The sequence below is a fragment of the Triticum aestivum genome, chromosome 4A (genome assembly GCF_018294505.1).
Source record: "Triticum aestivum cultivar Chinese Spring chromosome 4A, IWGSC CS RefSeq v2.1, whole genome shotgun sequence".
NCBI classification, from domain to species: Eukaryota; Viridiplantae; Streptophyta; class Magnoliopsida; order Poales; family Poaceae; genus Triticum; species Triticum aestivum.
The window spans coordinates 479,190,673-479,208,406 of NC_057803.1; positions in this window are offsets into that span (position 1 = coordinate 479,190,673).

A 17,734-nucleotide genomic window follows, 5' to 3' on the forward strand; every position below is an offset into this window, starting at 1 on the left:
CACGAAGGTCTGAAGTAAACTACTCACACATCACTGGAGAGGCCATGGAGTTGATGTAGAGGCCCTCCGTGATCGATGCCCCCTCCGACAGAGCTCCGGAAAAGGCCCCAAGATGGGATCTCTTGGGTACAGAAGGTTGCGGCGGTGGAAATAGGGTTTCATGGTGCTCCTGGTTGTTTTCAGGGTATATCAGTATATATAGGAGGAAGAAGTAGGTCGGTTGAGCCACGAAGGGGAGGCGCGCCCAGGGGGGTAGGCGCGCACCCCTGCCTCGTGGACTCCTCGATTGTTTCTTGACGTCCACTCCAAGTCCTCTGGATCACGTTTGTTCCAAAAATAACTCTCCCGAAGGTTTCATTCCGTTTGGATTCCGTTTGATATTCCTTTTCTACGAAACACTGAAATAGGAAAAAAAACAATTTGCACTGGGCCTTGGGTTAGTAGGCTAGTCCCAAAAATAATATAAAAGTGTAAAATAAGCCCATTAACATCCAAAACAAATAATATAATAGCATGGAACAATCAAAAATTATAGATACGTTGGAGACGTATCAAACATCCCCAAGCTTAATTCCTGCTCGTCCTCGAGTAGGTAAATGATAAAAATAGAATTTTTGATGTGGAATGCTACCTAACATAATTCTCAATGTAATTCTCTTTATTGTGGCATGAATATTCAGATCCCAAAGATTCAAGACAAAAGTCTAATATTGACATAAAAATAATAATACTTCAAGCATACTAACTAAGCAATTATGTCTTCTCAAAATAACATGGCAAAAAGAAGTTATCCCTACAAAATCATATAGTCTGGCTATGCTCTGTCTTCACCACACAAAGTATTTAAATCATGCACAACCCTGATGACAAGCCAAGCAATTGTTTCATACTTTTGATGTTCTCAAACTTTTTGAATCTTCACGCAATACATGAGTGTGAGCCGTGGACATAGCACTATATGTGGAATGGAATGGTGGTTGTGGAGAAGACAAAAAGGAGAAGATATTCTCACATCAACTAGGTGTATCAATGGGCTATGGAGATGCCCATCAATAGATATCAATGTGAGTGAGTAGGGATTGCCATGCAACGGATGCACTAGAGCTATAAGTGTATGAAAGCTCAAAAAGAAACTAAGTGGGTGTGCATCCAACTTGCTCGCTCACGAAGACCTAGGGAATTTGACGAAGCCCATCATTGGAATATACAAGCCAAGTTCTATAATGCAAAATTCCCACTAGTAAATGAAAGTGATAAGATATGGGACTCTCTATCATGAAGATCATGGTGCTACTTTGAAGCACAGGTGTGGAAAAAGGATAGTAACATTGTCCCTTCTCTCTCTTTCTCTCATTTTTTGTTTGAGCCTTCTCTTCTCTTTTTTGGCCTCTTTTTTTGTTTTATTTTTCGTCCGGAGTCTCATCCCGACTTGTGGGGGAATCATAGTCTCCATCATCCTTTCCTCACTTGGGACAATGCTCTAATAATGATGATCATCACAATTTATTTACTTACAACTCAAGAATTACAACTCGATTCTTAGAAAAAATATGACTCTATGTGAATGCCTCCGACGGTGTACCGGGATATGCAATGACTCATGAGTGACATGTATGAAAGAATTATGAACGGTGGCTTTGCCACAAATATGATGTCAACTACATGATCATGCAAAGCAATATGACAATGATGAAGCGTGTCATAACAAACGGAACGGTGGAAAGTTGCATGGCAATATATCTTGAATAGCTATGGAAATGCCATAATAGGTAGGTATGTTGGCTGTTTTGAGGAAGGTATATGGTGGGTTTATGGTACCGGCAAAAGTTGCGCGGTACAAGAGAGGCTAGCAATGGTGGAAGGGTGAGAGTGCGTATAATCCATGGACTCAACATTAGTCATAAAGAACTCATATACTTATTGCAAAAATTTATTAGTTATCGAAACAAAGTACTATGCACATCCTCCTAGGGGGATAGATTGGTAGGAAAAGACCATCGTTCGTCCCCGACCGCCACTCATAAGGAAGACAATCAATAAATAAATCATGCTCCGACTTCATCACATAATGGTTCACCATACGTGCCTGCTACGGGAATCACAAACTTTATAAAATGTATTTATCAATTTCACAACTACTCAACTAGCATACTCTAATATCACCATCTCCATATGTCAAAACAATCATCAAGTATCAAACTTCTCATAGTATTCAGTGCACTTTTTATGATAGTTTTTACTATACCGATCTTGGATGCCTATCATATTAGGACTAAATTCATAACCAAAGCAAATTACCATGCTGTTTTAAAGGAATCTAAAAATAATATAAGTGAATCATGAGAGATCAATAATTTCTATAAAATAAAACCACCACCGTGCTCTAAAAGATATAAGCGAAGCACTAGAGCAAAATTATCTAGCTCAAAAGATATAAGTGAAGCACATAGAGTATTCTAATAAATTCCGATTCATGTGTGTCTCTCCCAAAAGGTGTGTACTGCAAGGATTATTGTGGTGAACTAAAAATCAAAGACTCAAATCATACAAGACGCTCCAAGCAAAACACATATCATGTGGTGAATAAAAATATAGCTCCAAGTAAAGTTACCGATGGACGAAGACGAAAGAGGGGATGCCTTCTGGGGCATCCCCAAGCTTAGGCTTTTGGTTGTCCTTGAATTTTACCTTGGGGTGCCTTGGGACTCCCCAATCTTAGGCTGTTTCCACTCTTTGTTCCATAATCCATCAAATCTGTACCCAAAACTTGAAAACTTCACAACACAAAACTTAAAAGAGAATCTCGTGAGCTCCGTTAGTAAAAGAAAACAAACCACCACTTCAACGTACTGTAATGAACTCATTATTTATTTATATTGGTGTTAAACCTACTGTATTCCAACTTTTCTATGGTTCATACACTCAAATACTAGCCATAGATTCATCAAAATAAGCAAACAACACACGAAAAACAGAATCTGTCAAAAACAGAACAGTCTGTAGTAATCTGTAGGTTTCGAATACTTCTGGAACCCCAAAAATTCTAAAATAAATTGGTGGAAGTGAGGAATTTATCTACTAATCATCTTAAAAAATAATTAACTAAATATCACTCTCCAGGAAAAATGGCAGCAAATCTCGTGAGTGCTAAAGTTTCTGTTTTTTACAACAAGATCGCAAAGACTTTCCCCAAGTCGTCCCAAAGGTTCTACGTGGCACAAACACTAATTAAAAGCATGAAACCACATCTAAAAATATGCTAGATTAATTATTTATTACTAAACATAATCAAAATCCAAGAAACAAAAATAAAATTGGGTTGCCTCCCAACAAGCGCTATCGTTTAACGCCCCTAGCTAGGCATAAAAGCAAGGATAGATCTAGCTATTGTCATCTTTGGTATGCAATCCCTAAGTTGCTCTCATAATAGATTGATAAGGTAATTTAATTTTATTTCTAGGAAAGTTTTCCATGCCCTTCCTTAACGGAAATTGGAATCTAATATTCCCTTCTTTCATATCAATAGTTGCACCAATCGTTCTAAGGAAAGGTCTACCAAGAATAATAGGACATGAAGGATTGCAATCAATATCAAGAACAATGAAATACATGGGCACATAATTCCTATTTGTAATAATAAGAACATCATTAATTCTTCCCATAGGTTTCTTAATGGTGGAATCCGCAAGATGCAAGTTTAAAGAACAATCATCAAATTCACAAAAACCTAGCAAATCACACAAAGTTTTAGGAATCATGGAAACACTAGCACCCAAATCACATAAAGCAAAGCATTCATGATCTTTAATTTTAATTTTAATAGTAGGTTCCCACTCATCATAAAGTTTTCTAGGGATAGAAACGTCCAATTCAAGCTTTTCTTCATAATATTGCATTAAAGCATCAACGATATGTTTAGTAAAAGCTTTATTTTGACTATAAGCATGCGGAGAATTTAGCACGGATTGCAACAAGGAAATACAATATATTAAATAACAATTATCATAATTAAATTCCTTGAAATCTAGGATAGTGGGTTCATTGCTATTTAAAGTTTTGACCTCATCAATCCCACTTTTATCATTTTTTGCATCAAGATCTAAAAACTTTGAATCATTGGGACGCCTTTTAACTAAAGTTGACTCATCTCCAGTCCCATAATTATAAAGATTCATATTGCAAAACAAATATTTAATAGGGGATACATCAATAACTTTTAGATCTTCATCATTATTACAATCAAGTTCTTCCGGTTTGGCGGCCATCATATTAACTAAGGTGGCCTGCTTATCCGAAATTTGGGCTATTAAGTTTTCAAGATGAGCAAACTAAGATTTCAAACCATAAAATTCTTTAGACATATCATAGAGATCTTTATTCATGTACCCTATAAAACTTTTTTGTTCTTTATGCTTGTTTCTGAAGAAATTATTATGCTCAAACTGCAAGGACATAAAACTTCTAACATTGTTTTCAATTTCTTCCAACCTTCTAAGGTGAAGATTGATAACCCACAAGTATAGGGGATCAATTGTAGCCTCTTTCGATAAGTAAGAGTATCGAACCCAATGAGGATCTAGAGGTAGAACAAATATTCCCTCAAGTTCTATCGACCACCGATACAACTCTACACACGCTTAATGTTCGCTTTACCTAGAACAAGTATGAAACTAGAAGTACTTTGTAGGTGTTGCTGGATAGGTTTGCAAGATAATAAAGATTATGTAAATAAAAAGTAGGGGCTGTTTAGGTAAAGACAAAACTAAGTTAGTTTTAGTAAAGAGCTTTTTGTTATGAGAAATTTATTTGTCCCTAGGCAATAGATAACTAGACCGGTAATCATTATTGCAATTTTATATGAGGGAGAGGCATAAGCTAACATACTTTCTCTACTTGGATCATATTCACTTATGATTGGAACTCTAGCAAGCATCCGCAACTACTAAATATCATTAAGGCAAAACCCAACCATAGCATTAAAGTATTAAGTCCTCTTTATCCCATACACAAACAACCTATTTACTTGGGTCTGTGCTTCTGTCACTCACACCACCCACCTTAAAAAAATCATGAACATATTGCAAACCCTACAGCGGGAATCCCTCACGCTTGTGCGACACAGAGAGCACCATAGGACATCACCTATATTAAAACATGCAACTCAAACCAATCACAATCATCAATTAACCCATAGGACAAAACGGATCAACTCAAACATCATAGGATAGCCATACATCATTAGGAAATAATATATAGCATTGAGCACCATGTTTAAGTAGAGATTATAGAGGGTAAAAGAGGGGTTACACTGCTGCATAGAGGGGGGAAGAGTTGTGATGATGGCGGTGAAGTTGTTGGTGAAGATTGTGGTGATGATGATGGCCCCCGGTGGCACTTCGGCGCCACTGGAAGCGAGGGGGAGATAGCCACCCTCCTTCTTCTTCTTCTTCCTTGACCTTCTCCCTAGATGGGAGAAGGGTTTCCCCTCTGGTCCTTGGTCTCCATGGCGTGGGAGGGGTGAGAGCCCCTCCGAGATTGGATCTGTCTCTCTGTCTCTCTCTGTTCCTGCGTTCTCAGATTCTGCTCTTTCACTGTTTCTTATATTCCCGGAGATCTGTAACTCCGATTGGGCTGAAATTTTAACACGACCTCTATCCGGATATTAGCTTTCTTGCGGCGAAAGAAGGGCATCAACCGCCTTACAGGGTGGCCACGAGGGACAGGGGCGCGCCCCCTGCCTTGTGCCTCCCTCGGGCACCGTCTCGCATGGATTTTTCTTCCCATATTCTCCGAATATTCCAAAAATAATCTCTATCCGTTTTTATCCCGTTTGGACTCCGTTTGATATGGATATTCTGCGAAACAAAAAACATGCAACAAACAGAAACTGGCACTAGGCACTGGATCAATATGTTAGTCCCAAAAATAGTATAAAAGTTGCCAAAAGTATATGAAAGTTGTAGAATATTGGCATGGAACAATCAAAAATTATAGATACGACGGAGACATATGAGCATCCCCAAGCTTAATTCATGCTCGTCCTCGAGTAGGTAAATGATAAAAAAGATAATTTTTGATGTGGAATGCTACCTATCATAATTTTGATCATGTATCTAATCATGGCATGAATATTAAGACACGAGTGATTCAAAGCAATAGTCTATCATTTGACATTAAGAAAATAATACTTCAAGCATACTAATAAAGCAATCATGTCTTTTCAAAATAACATGGCCAAAGAAAGTTATCCCTACAAAATCATATAGTCTGGCTATGCTCCATCTTCACCACACAAAATATTCACATCATGCACAACCCCGATGACAAGCCAAGCAATTGTTTCATACTTTTGATGTTCTCAAACCTTTTCAACTTTCACGCAATACATGAGCATGAGCCATGAACATAGCACTATAGGTGGAATAGAATGGTGGTTGTGGAGAAGTCAAAAAGGAGAAGATAGTCTCACATCAACTAGGCGTATCAACCGACTATGGAGATGCCCATCAATAGATATCAATGTGAGTGAGTAGGGATTGCCACGCAACGGATGCACTAAGAGCTATAAGTGTATGAAAGCTCAGACTGAATACTAAGTGGGTGTGCATCCAACTTGCTTGCTCATGAAGACCTCGAGCATTTGAGGAAGCCAATCATTGGAATATACAAGCCAAGTTCTATAATGAAAATTCCCACTAGTATATGAAAGTGATAACTCAAGACTCTCTCTATATGAGGAACATGGTGCTACTATGAAGCACAAGTGTGGTAAAAGGATAGTAACATTGCCCCTTCTATCTTTTTCTCTCATTTTTTGTTTTTTGGTGGGCTTCTTTGGCCTCCTTTTTTATTTGGGATTCATTGGCCTCTTTTATTTATTTTTAAAGTCCGGAGTCTCATCTCGACTTGTGGGGGAATCATAGTCTCCATCATCCTTTCCTCACTTGGGCAATGCTCTAATAATGATGATCATCACATTTTCATTTACTTACAACTCAATATTACAACTCGATACTAGAACAAAGATATGACTCTATATGAATACCTCCGGTGGTGTACCGGGATATGCAATGATCTAGCGTAGCAATGACATTAAAAAATGGACAAGCCATGAAAACATCATACTAGCTATCTTATGATCATGCAAAGCAATATAACAATGAATGCTCAAGTCATGTATATGATGATGATGGAAGTTGCATGGCAATATATCTCGGAATGGCTATGGAAATTCCATGATAGGTAGGTATGATGGCTGTTTTGAGGAAGGTATATGGTGGGTTTATGGTACCAGCGAAAGTTGCACGATACTAGAGAGGCTAGCAATGATGGAAGGGTGAGAGAGAGTATAATCCATGGAGTCAACATTAGTCATAAAGAACTCACATACTTATTGCAAAAGTCTATTAGCTATCGAAACAAAGTACTACGCGTATGCTCCTAGGGGGATAGATTGGTAGGAAAAGACCATCGCTCGTCCCCGACCGCCACTCATAAGGAAGACAATCAATAAATAAATCATGCTCCGATTTCATCACATAACGGTTCACCATACGTGCATGCTACGATAATCACAAACTTCAACACAAGTATTTCTACAATCCACAACTACCCACTAGCATGACTCTAATATCACCATCTTTATATCGCAAAACTATTGCAAGGAATCAAACATATCACATTCAGTGGTCCACAAGTTTTATGTAGGATTTTATGACTAACCATGTGAATGACCAATTCTTGTCATCTCTCTAAATAGATATAAGTGAAGCGAGAGAGTTTAATTCTTTCTACAAAAGATATGCCCACACTCTAACAAATATAAGGGAAGCAAAAGAGCATTCTATAAATGGTGGTTTTCTATGTGAAGAGAAACAGGCAATCCAAACTTCAATAGATATAAGTGAAGCACATGAAGCATTCTATAAAGCCATACTCAAAAGATATAAGTGAAGTGCTTAGAGCATTCTATAAATCAACTGAGGACTATCTCATACCATCATGGTGCATAAAAGAAAAGTGAAAACTTAATGCAAAAGACACTCCAATATTGCACATATCACATGAATGAAACGAATCCGAAAACATATCGATACTTGTTGAAGAAAGAGGGGATGCCTTCCGGGGCATCCCCAAGCTTAGATGCTTGAGTCTCCTTGAATATTTACTTGGGGTGCCTCGGGCATCCCCAAGCTTGAGCTCTTGCTCTCTTTCTTCTTCTCACATCTAGACCTTCTCGATCATCGAACAATTCATCCACACAAAACTCAACAGAAAGCTCGGTAAGATCCGTTAGCATAATAAAGCAAATCACTACTCTAAGTACTGTTGCAAACCAATTCATATTTTGTTTTTTCATTGTACCTACTGTAATATAACTTTTCCATGGCTTAATTCACTGATATAAATTGATAGTTTCATCAAAACAAGCAAACTATGCATCAAAAACAGAATCTGTCTAAAACAGAACAATCTGTAATAATCTGAACATTCACCATTCTTCTAATACTTGAAAAAATCTTCCAAAATTAGGAAAAACAAAAATTTGTATATAAACGTAGTGCAAAAATAATTAGAACCATTTGAAATTCCAGTAAAAAATGTAAAATTGCGCACTACAGCCAAAGTTTCTGTCCTGCACCGTACAAACCAACAAGCATGTAAAACATCCTAAAGGCATACCTTGGCACATTATTTTAATAATACAATGGAATTGTACAAGGGGATAATTATTTTTGTTGAAAAGTTTCTGTAATTAAGATTCACAAAGTTTCCATGGGCATGAACAAAGTTCAAGGACGTCCCCCACTTTCACAATGCTCGTCTATCTCACTTTCACTTTTCTTTTTGAAAAGTTATGGGTTACCCTCTTTATTTTTTGTTTTTAAACTTTATAAAAGCACACAACAGAAATAAATGACTCTCTAAAACTTCCGGGTTGTCTCCCTGGCAGCTCTTTCTTTAAAGCCATTAAGCTAGGCATATAGTGCTCAAGTAATGAATCCACTCGGATCCCAAGGTATATCAAAGCCAATTTTAATTAACAATGATTTGTAATTTAGTACTGAGCACAAAGTAACATATATCATGCAACAAAAAAGTCTAACTCTCTTCCTATGCATTGGCATGTCATAAAAGAACAATTCATGCACACATAGTAAAGGTCAATGCATAGTATAAACAGTTTCTTGCAATTATATCGTATTGGAAACATAGAGAGGTGGAGATATAGTTCCTCTCTCATAATAATTGCAAGTAGGAGCAGCAAGAACATGCATATTATATTCATCAAAATCATCATGTGTAACGGTAAAAGGCAACCCATCAATATAATCCTTAATAAGAGCAAACTTCTCCGATATATTGTAGTTTGGAGAATTCAAAAAGATAATAGGACTATCATGTGTGGGTGCAATAGCAACAATTTCATGTTTAACATAATGAACTATAGCAAGTTCATCTCCATAAGCATCATTCATATTGGCATCATGGCCACAAGCATAGCAAGCATCATCAAAAAGGGATATTTCAAAAGAATCAATGGGATCATAGCAGTTATCATAGCATTCATCCTTCAGTAAGAACGAAGGGAAATTAAACAATGTATGAGTTGAAGAGTTACTCTCATTAGAAGGTGGGCACGGGTAGCTAATCCGCTCTTCCTCCTTTTGTTCTTTGCTCTCCTCATCATCTTTTTCATCCAATGAGCTCACAGTTTCATCAATTTCTTCTTTCATATACTCCTGCAAAATATTATTCTCTTCTTGGACAGTGGAGGAGACCTCGATATATGGTTTAACATAGGCATTAGAAGCATAATTCTCATAACAATATTCAAGTATGGCAAGATTTTTAGATTTGTAAAGAGTAGCATCATACTTTTCAATCAAAGAAGCAATTTCATAAGCACCCTTAAAAGCAACAAATTCTTCAATTTGTTTAACATCATAGTAATTATAAAAACCCTTAGCATAAGAAGATACGATTCCATTATCACTAAACAAACATTGGTAGGGAAGGTGTTTCTTAGGGTCTTCAGAACAACAAGTATAATCATATATTTCGCATAAATTCCAAGCATAGAATTGCAAACGATGAATTTGATCCAGTAAACGTTTCCCTTTTTCAGATATGCAGTGTCACACATAACAAGCAGGCTCATCTAAAGATTTTCCCTCAACTAAGCTAGTTGGGGTTTCAGCACGAGCACATAGGGATCGAAGATTATCCAAGTAATAAGCTTCAGGAGTGTGATAGATTTTGAGTGGTTCTTCAACCATTGGTTCAGTAGGTACAACTAATTTTTTTGGTATTTTGTGTTTCCTACCCATAACTAAAGATAGAAAACAACTAAGAACAGCAAATAAAAATTACTTAGTGATAAAGAAAACCAGCACACGCGAGAATATTCACCCACGCTATTGCTCCCCGGCAACGGCGCCAGAAAAAGGTCTTGATAACCCACAAGTATAGGGGATCAACTTTAGCCTCTTTAGATAAGTAAGAGTGTCGAACCCAACGAGGAGCTAAAGGTAGAACAAATATTCCCTCAAGTTCTATCGACCACCGATACAACTCTACGCACGCTTGACATTCGCTTCACCTAGAACAAGTATGAAACTAGAAGTACTTTGTAGGTGTTGTTGGATAGGTTTGCAAGATAATAAAGATTACGCAAATAAAAAGTAGGGGCTGTTTAGGTAATGACACAATTAAGTTAGTTTTGGTAAAGAGCTTTTTGTTACGAGAAAGTTATTTGTCCCTAGGCAATCGATAACTAGACCAGTAAACATTATTGCAATTTTATATGAGGGAGAGGCATAAGCTAACATACTTTCTCTACTTGGATCATATGCACTTATGATTGGAACTCTAGCAAGCATCCGCAACTGCTGAAGATCATTAAGGTAAAACCCAACCATAGCATTAAAGTATCAAGTCCTCTTTATCCCATACGCAAACAACCTACTTACTCGGGTCTGTGCTTCTGTCACTCACGCCATCCACCATAAGCAAATCATGAACATATTGCAAACCCTATAGCGAGAATCCCTCACGCTTGCGCGACACGGAGAGCACCATAGGACAGCACCAATAATAAGACATGCAACTCAAACCAATCACGATCATCAATTAACCCATAGGACAAAACAGATGTACTCAAATATCATAGGATAGCCATACATCACTGGGAAATAATATATAGCGTTGAGCACCATGTTTAAGTGGATATTACAGCGGGTAAAAGAGGGGTTACACCACTGCATAGAGGGGGAAGAGTTGGTTATGATGGCGGTGAAGTTGTTGGTGAAGATTGCGGTGATGATGTTGGCCCCGATGGCACTCCAGCACCACCGGAAGCGAGGGGGAGAGAGCCCCCCTCCTTCTTCTTCTTCCTTGACCTTCTTCCTAGAATGGAGAAGGGTTTCCCCTCTGGTCCTTGGTCTCCATGGCGTGGGAGGGGCGAGAGCCCCTCCGAGATTGGATCTGTCTCTTTGTATCTCTCTGTTTCTGCGTTCTCAGATTCTGCCCTTTCACCGTTTCTTACATTCCCGGAGATCCGTAACTCCGATTGGGCTGAAATTTTAACACTATCTCTATCCGGATATTAGCTTTCTTGTGGAGAAATAAGGGCATCAAATGCCTTATGGTGTGGCCATAAGGGTCAGGGGCGCGCCCCCCTGCCTCGTGCCTCCCTCGGGCACCATCCAGCATGGATTTTTCTTCCCATATTCTCCAAATATTCGAAAAATAATCTCCATCCGTTTTTATCCCGTTTGGACTTCGTTTGATATGGATATTCTGTGAAACAAAAAACATGCAACAAAAGGAACTGACGCTGGGCACTGGATCAATGTGTTAGTCCCAAAAATAGTATAAAAAGTTGCCAAAAGTATACGAAAGTTGTAGAATATTGGCATGTAACAATCAACAATTATAGATACGACGGAGACGTATCAAAGATCAAAACTTTTGGTAAGGCCATCGCGACACACAAACAAGCAAAAGGCAAACAAAAAGAGGCGAACTAGAAAAGAGAGGGGGAACGGAAAAAGAGGGCGAATAAACAGCAAGGGTGAAGTGGGGGAGAGGAAAACGAGAGGCAAATGGCAAATAATGTAATGCAAGGGATAAGAGTTTGTGATGGGTACTTGGTATGTCTTGACTTGTGCGTAGACTCCCCGACAACGGCGCCAGAAATCCTTCTTGCTACCTCTTGAGCACTGCGTTGGTTTTCCCTTGAAGAGGAAAGGGTGATGCAGCAAAGTAGCATAAGTATTTCTCTCAGTTTCTGAGAACCAAGGTATCAATCCAGTAGGAGGCCACACGCAAGTCCCTCGTACGTACACAAACAAATAAGAACCTCGCAAACAACGCAATAAAGGGGTTGTCAATCCCTTCAGTGTCACTTACGAGAGTGAGATCTGATAGAGATAATAATAATAAGATAAATATTTTTGGTACTTTTATGATATAGATTGAAAGTAAAGATTGCAAAGTAAAATAGATTGGAAACTTATATGATAAAAGATAGACCCGGGGCCATAGGTTTCACTAGTGGCTTCTCTCAAGATAGCATAAGTATTACGGTGGGTAAACAAATTACTATCGAGCAATTGATAGAAAAGCGAATAATTATGAGAATATCTAGGCATGATCATGTATATATGCATCACGTCCACACTACTAGGAAAAGGCCTACTAATGGCGCACCTAATTTGGCCATTAATGGCGCATTAGTGGTGCGCCATTAGTGCCACGCCATTAGTATATTTTACTAATGGCGCACCACTGGTGCGCCATTAGTATCTGGTATACTAATGGCGGACCTCAGATGCGCCATTAGTATATACAACAGTGCGCCATTAGTATGCCTCCCAGGGGGCCATGTATACCCAGGTGCTTTGGCATACTAATGGCGCACAACAACAAGATGCGCCATTAGTAACTTCGGCATACTAATTGCGCACTGTTTAATGATGCGCCATTAGTATCCTTTGGCATACTAATGGCGCACTGTGATGTGATGCGCCATTAGTATGAATATTAGGTTTTTTTATTTTTTTATTTTCTGTTTTTTGCACAGGTTACAAAATGTATAATTGGACAAAATATAGATAGCACACATCAACAACAGATTCATCGAATACAATAGAAGATTAGTCTCTGAATACAATTCATCATATTAGTCTCCGAATACAATTCATCATATTAGTCTCCGAATTGAAAAGACCGAACAAAGATAGGACATTATATTACAAGTCTCGAGACCGCGAGTAGCAAGTTTGTCTTCACATTACAAGTCGATATCGATCATCTAAACTACCATCACATAGAAGAGAGTTGCGGTCATCACGATGAGCATCATCATGATGAAACTCGTCTTCATCCGGTTCCTCCAACGCTCCCTCCCCTCTCCCGCTAGATAGCGGGCATATCTAGATTCGGCCTCGGCCCTAGTGGTCTACCCTTTGTAACTGTTACTGCTGAATCGGTGAACCTGTCTCCGACACTCCTCCCAGTCGTCATAGACTCCGGGAACCTTACCCTTGTACACGACATACGACGACATCGCTATGCACTAGCCAAATGAAACGTTAGTACCAATTCACAGACAATACATAAGCAATATATAAGTATGCAACAGAACGATCGGAAGATAAAAGCAAGACATTAATAGCATCGATTACATCTAAGTTGAACGACTCTCGAAACCAAAGAGACATACTACAAGTTCATTAAAGTTTAATTACAACATGAGCCAATCGATGTTTCAGAACTAGACACAGCATCACTGCTTTCGACTCGACTCAAGGGACCGGAGCGTGGATGAAGCCGCCGTCTACGTGGGAGTCATGAAATAACGGTCGTTGTTAGCCTGCATTTGTAGCATTGTGTCGATGTCACTGTTGGACGGTTGATTTCTGAGGTAGAACTGCCCCGAGGTACGAAGGACATCTTGATGGATGATTTCCGCAAACTCCGACTGGATGCGAAAGAATTCTTGTCTGATGTCCGCGTCCTGCATTGCCGACACGCTCGCAGCCCAATCTTTGAGTTTACTCGGTAGCAGAAGTTGATGATGGTCCCGTACGATCGCCCGCATGTGATGGATGGCGTAGTAGGCACCCTTCTGACCGCCAGGCGGCTGCTTGACGCAGCAGAACGTCGTATTGTGGGAGAACACGTGCTTGCCGTACTTATGAATAGGCCTGGTGAAGGTGCCTCCAGATTTGGCGTAGCCGGGGAGAACATCATCAAGAACCTTCTTGACATTTGTGTAGTCTACGTTCGAATGACGGTTCGGGTCGAAATACGTTGCCATGGAATATTTGGGGCTTAGGAGGATGAGCGTGCAATGTGTGTCACTGCAGAAAACACGGAATGTTAAAAGAAAAACGATCGAAATCTAAGAATTCATATGTTACGGGGCGGTTGAGGGGAGGACTTACTCGGGAAAGTAAGGCACGAGGAAGTTATCCTTATCTTGGTTTGCCAGAATGATGCCTTCGAGGTAAGAACTCGCGACTTGCTGGTCCCCAGCGCTGCCCAAGATCTTGGCACGCATGTAGAAGGGGTCGACTATCACGATGTCCAGGGTCTTGTCGCGAATGATCCGCATCTCCATACTCAGCGAAAATAGCCGAACGAAGGTGTAGTGCAGCGAATGAAGGTTCAACATAGCGTGGATGTCATCAAACCGCAGGATGATCGTACCCCCGATGGAGTTATCCACAAAGCCCTTGCCCTCTGGCACCTTGGCCGCGAAAACTGGGTATGCCACATCCTTCTCTCTGAGACGCCGCTTCTCCAAAGAAAGAACACTGTCATGCAGACTCCGCATAGCACCGGTTGCAGCATCGAGCATATTTCTCGGTAGCATGGGCCTACCTGCCACATGCAGCCTCCTCATTAAATCCTCAGGTGAAGGTGGCCCGTCCTGAGCACGAATCGTACTCGGTGCCGGCTGGCCCGCACCCTTGTCAGTCTTTCTTTTGCGTGCCTTCTTCTTCTCCTGTAATGGGACCGAGTTCTGCTCACAGACCGCCTTCTTGAGTGTGTTGGGGCTGATAATATTTTGCACCTCGCCTATCTGAGGCTCGGTGAAGTCGGCAGCTGGAGGCGTCTCCTGAGAGCTGAACTGCAGACGACGCCTGTTGCAACTTGGCTTCTCCGCGGTACCAGCTAGATCGCGCACGTCCTTTGTTGGGTTGGGTTCTTCAGAAGGAGGCCCCATGAAGTCGCCACCGTACCCATGATCAGCAAAGTACTGATCGACGTTGCCAAATGTATCGTCGTCGTCGTTGTTCTAATCCTGTGCCATATGCATGTTTGGATCTAGTGGCATAGGGATGTCCGGCACCATTGCGGCGGTCTTGCCATGGGGCCGACTTGGCGCCGGCATGACTGGCGGTGTTGTCTTTGGGGTGGTGTCCCCCGCCCCCAAACGAATCTGGCTCTTCGGCCAAAGTAGGGGCCAGCTCAGGCAGGCGCTGAGGGTCATCACATCATCATCGTGGGCCCCGACGGGTCGAATCGAAGGTAACAACTCGTCGCAGCCTGGCAGCACCCGAACCAGTTGAACCCTAAACAAGTTGGTTGGCATCTGGGTACCGTGGAACAAGGGGTTGCCTGGTTGAACGATTTTGCCCTTGGCGACATCGACCAACTCGTTGTTCACGAAGTGCAGGAGAGTGCACGGAACGTCGGCGGCGCCCTCCGAAAACATGTAGGGCGTCATGGATGCCCAGTCAAAGGCAAGGAGATGAAGTCCTCGGCCGAGAGAGGCTTAATTAGTTACCGTGATGACGGCGTCGAGCTCGGCTAATGTCGAGGCACCGCCAACGGCGGGCGTGCAGTTGACGGAGGGGCTGCTTGCTGCAGAGGTGGCGGCTGGCATACACCCGGGTGCATTAAGCTCTCGTGCTGGCGTCGGAGACACCAATGTCGCCTCCGCCGGAGACACCAATGGCCCCGCCATCGCGTTCTGCGAGTTGCTGGCCGTGAAGCTAGGAATCGGGGGCGGCCCTTGTTGGCCGCCTGCAATCCACGCACTCAACCCCTCGATCAAGGTAGGCACAATGGTGGTGATCGTCGCTCCGAGTTGTTGTTGCACTTGCTCTTGGACAATCTCCGGAATCCGCGCCACCTGTGCCTTGAGTTCTTGAACCTCGCGCGCCTGGCTTTCCGAGCTGGTCTTTTTCTCCTTTCGCCGACCAGTGTTATAGTATGACGACCATTTTGTCGACAAGACTTTGCCGGCCACACAACCAGCTGACGTCGGCTTACTGAGCTTATCCTTGTTCTTCATTACATTCAACGCCCTATTTAGAGTGGTATCCCAAGGGTTGCTCTTAGTCGACCCCGCGCTACTGCTTTCAGTCGCCTGCGGAAGGAATGTGAACCATTTAGAAATTTGGCTTCATTAATTAGAATGCAACCATATGGAGCTAATTACGCGGGGGTGTATTCCTTACCAGAACAAGCTCAAGCGCCCTGGTCTTCGGATCCGTGGTAAGCTCCTTTGTTTTCGGGTCCTTCTTGTACCAGGCCCTGACAAAGTTCCTGGTCTGCTTGTCACCGTATTTATCGAAGAGGGGCGGTAGGCCTTGCTCGGCACGGTCCGCCTCCTCCTTGTCCCATATAGGCTCCGCCACTCTGTAACCGCCGGGACCGAGTGTGTGTTCCCCTAAGTTCAGCTCCCGCATTTCTTTCCCCCACTGACTTGATTCGGAGTTTGCGGTGCTCGAGCAATTGGTCTTGAAGTCGTTGTAGTCATCTTTGGTGATCGAAGGATTTTTCTCCTTGATCTTCTCATAACTCTCACCTTTCTTGATCATTCTCTTCACATTGCTTTTCCAAGTAGACAGGGCCTTGCTCATCTTCGTGAGGGCATCATTGTTCACTTTATTCCCTTTGAGGCTTGTGTTTTCAAATTCAGTGGGGAACTTGTATCGTTCGTGCAGCTTCGTGAAGAGGAGGTTGCGCAAATTCCCTCGGTCAGGATGCCTCAGGTTCTCGGTGTTGATCGAGACGGTGCTCCGGAGAATGCACCCGGGCTGAAGCGAGTACCCCTTGACTATTCGTTCGGGCGCCGTTGGATTCCCGTCGGAGTCCACTTCAGTAACTTCCTCCTTGAGGGTGCGGAGCACGGTCGGGCGTCGGTCCTTCCGTTGCCTCTTCGGTTGGCTTCCATCTGTGCGTGCGCCGCCATCATCAGTGGTGGCATCCTCGGCGGCACCATCAGTGGTGGCATCAGTGGGGTCATCCTCTGCGGCACCATCAGTGGTCTCAGGATCGGTGGGGAAGGCGGCGTCCTCATATAAGTGAGGTTGTTCCTCCATCTCCTGGGACAGCTCCCAGAATGCCTTGCCGCCCGAACCCCCAGCCTCATCGTTGTTGGCCTTGTTTCTCTCTAAATAGGAACAAAGTTTGGTCAAAAAGTTGGTTATTGTCAAGGAACAAGATCATGGTCTCATCATTTAGGGTTTGTCGACACCGAGGCATCCTAAAAGCTAAGCTTTTATCATTGAGGGTTTTTCGACGCCGAGGCACCCTAAAAGCCTAAGCTTTCATCATTTCGGTTTTTATCGACACCGAGGCACCCTAAAAGCCAAGGTTGTATAATTAATGGTTTGTCGACACCCATGCATTAGTCACAAGTACCCCATATGTCCTATTTTTAGCAAAGTCATGCTAAAATTCACGGAAAATTTCAGCATGACCTTTGCTG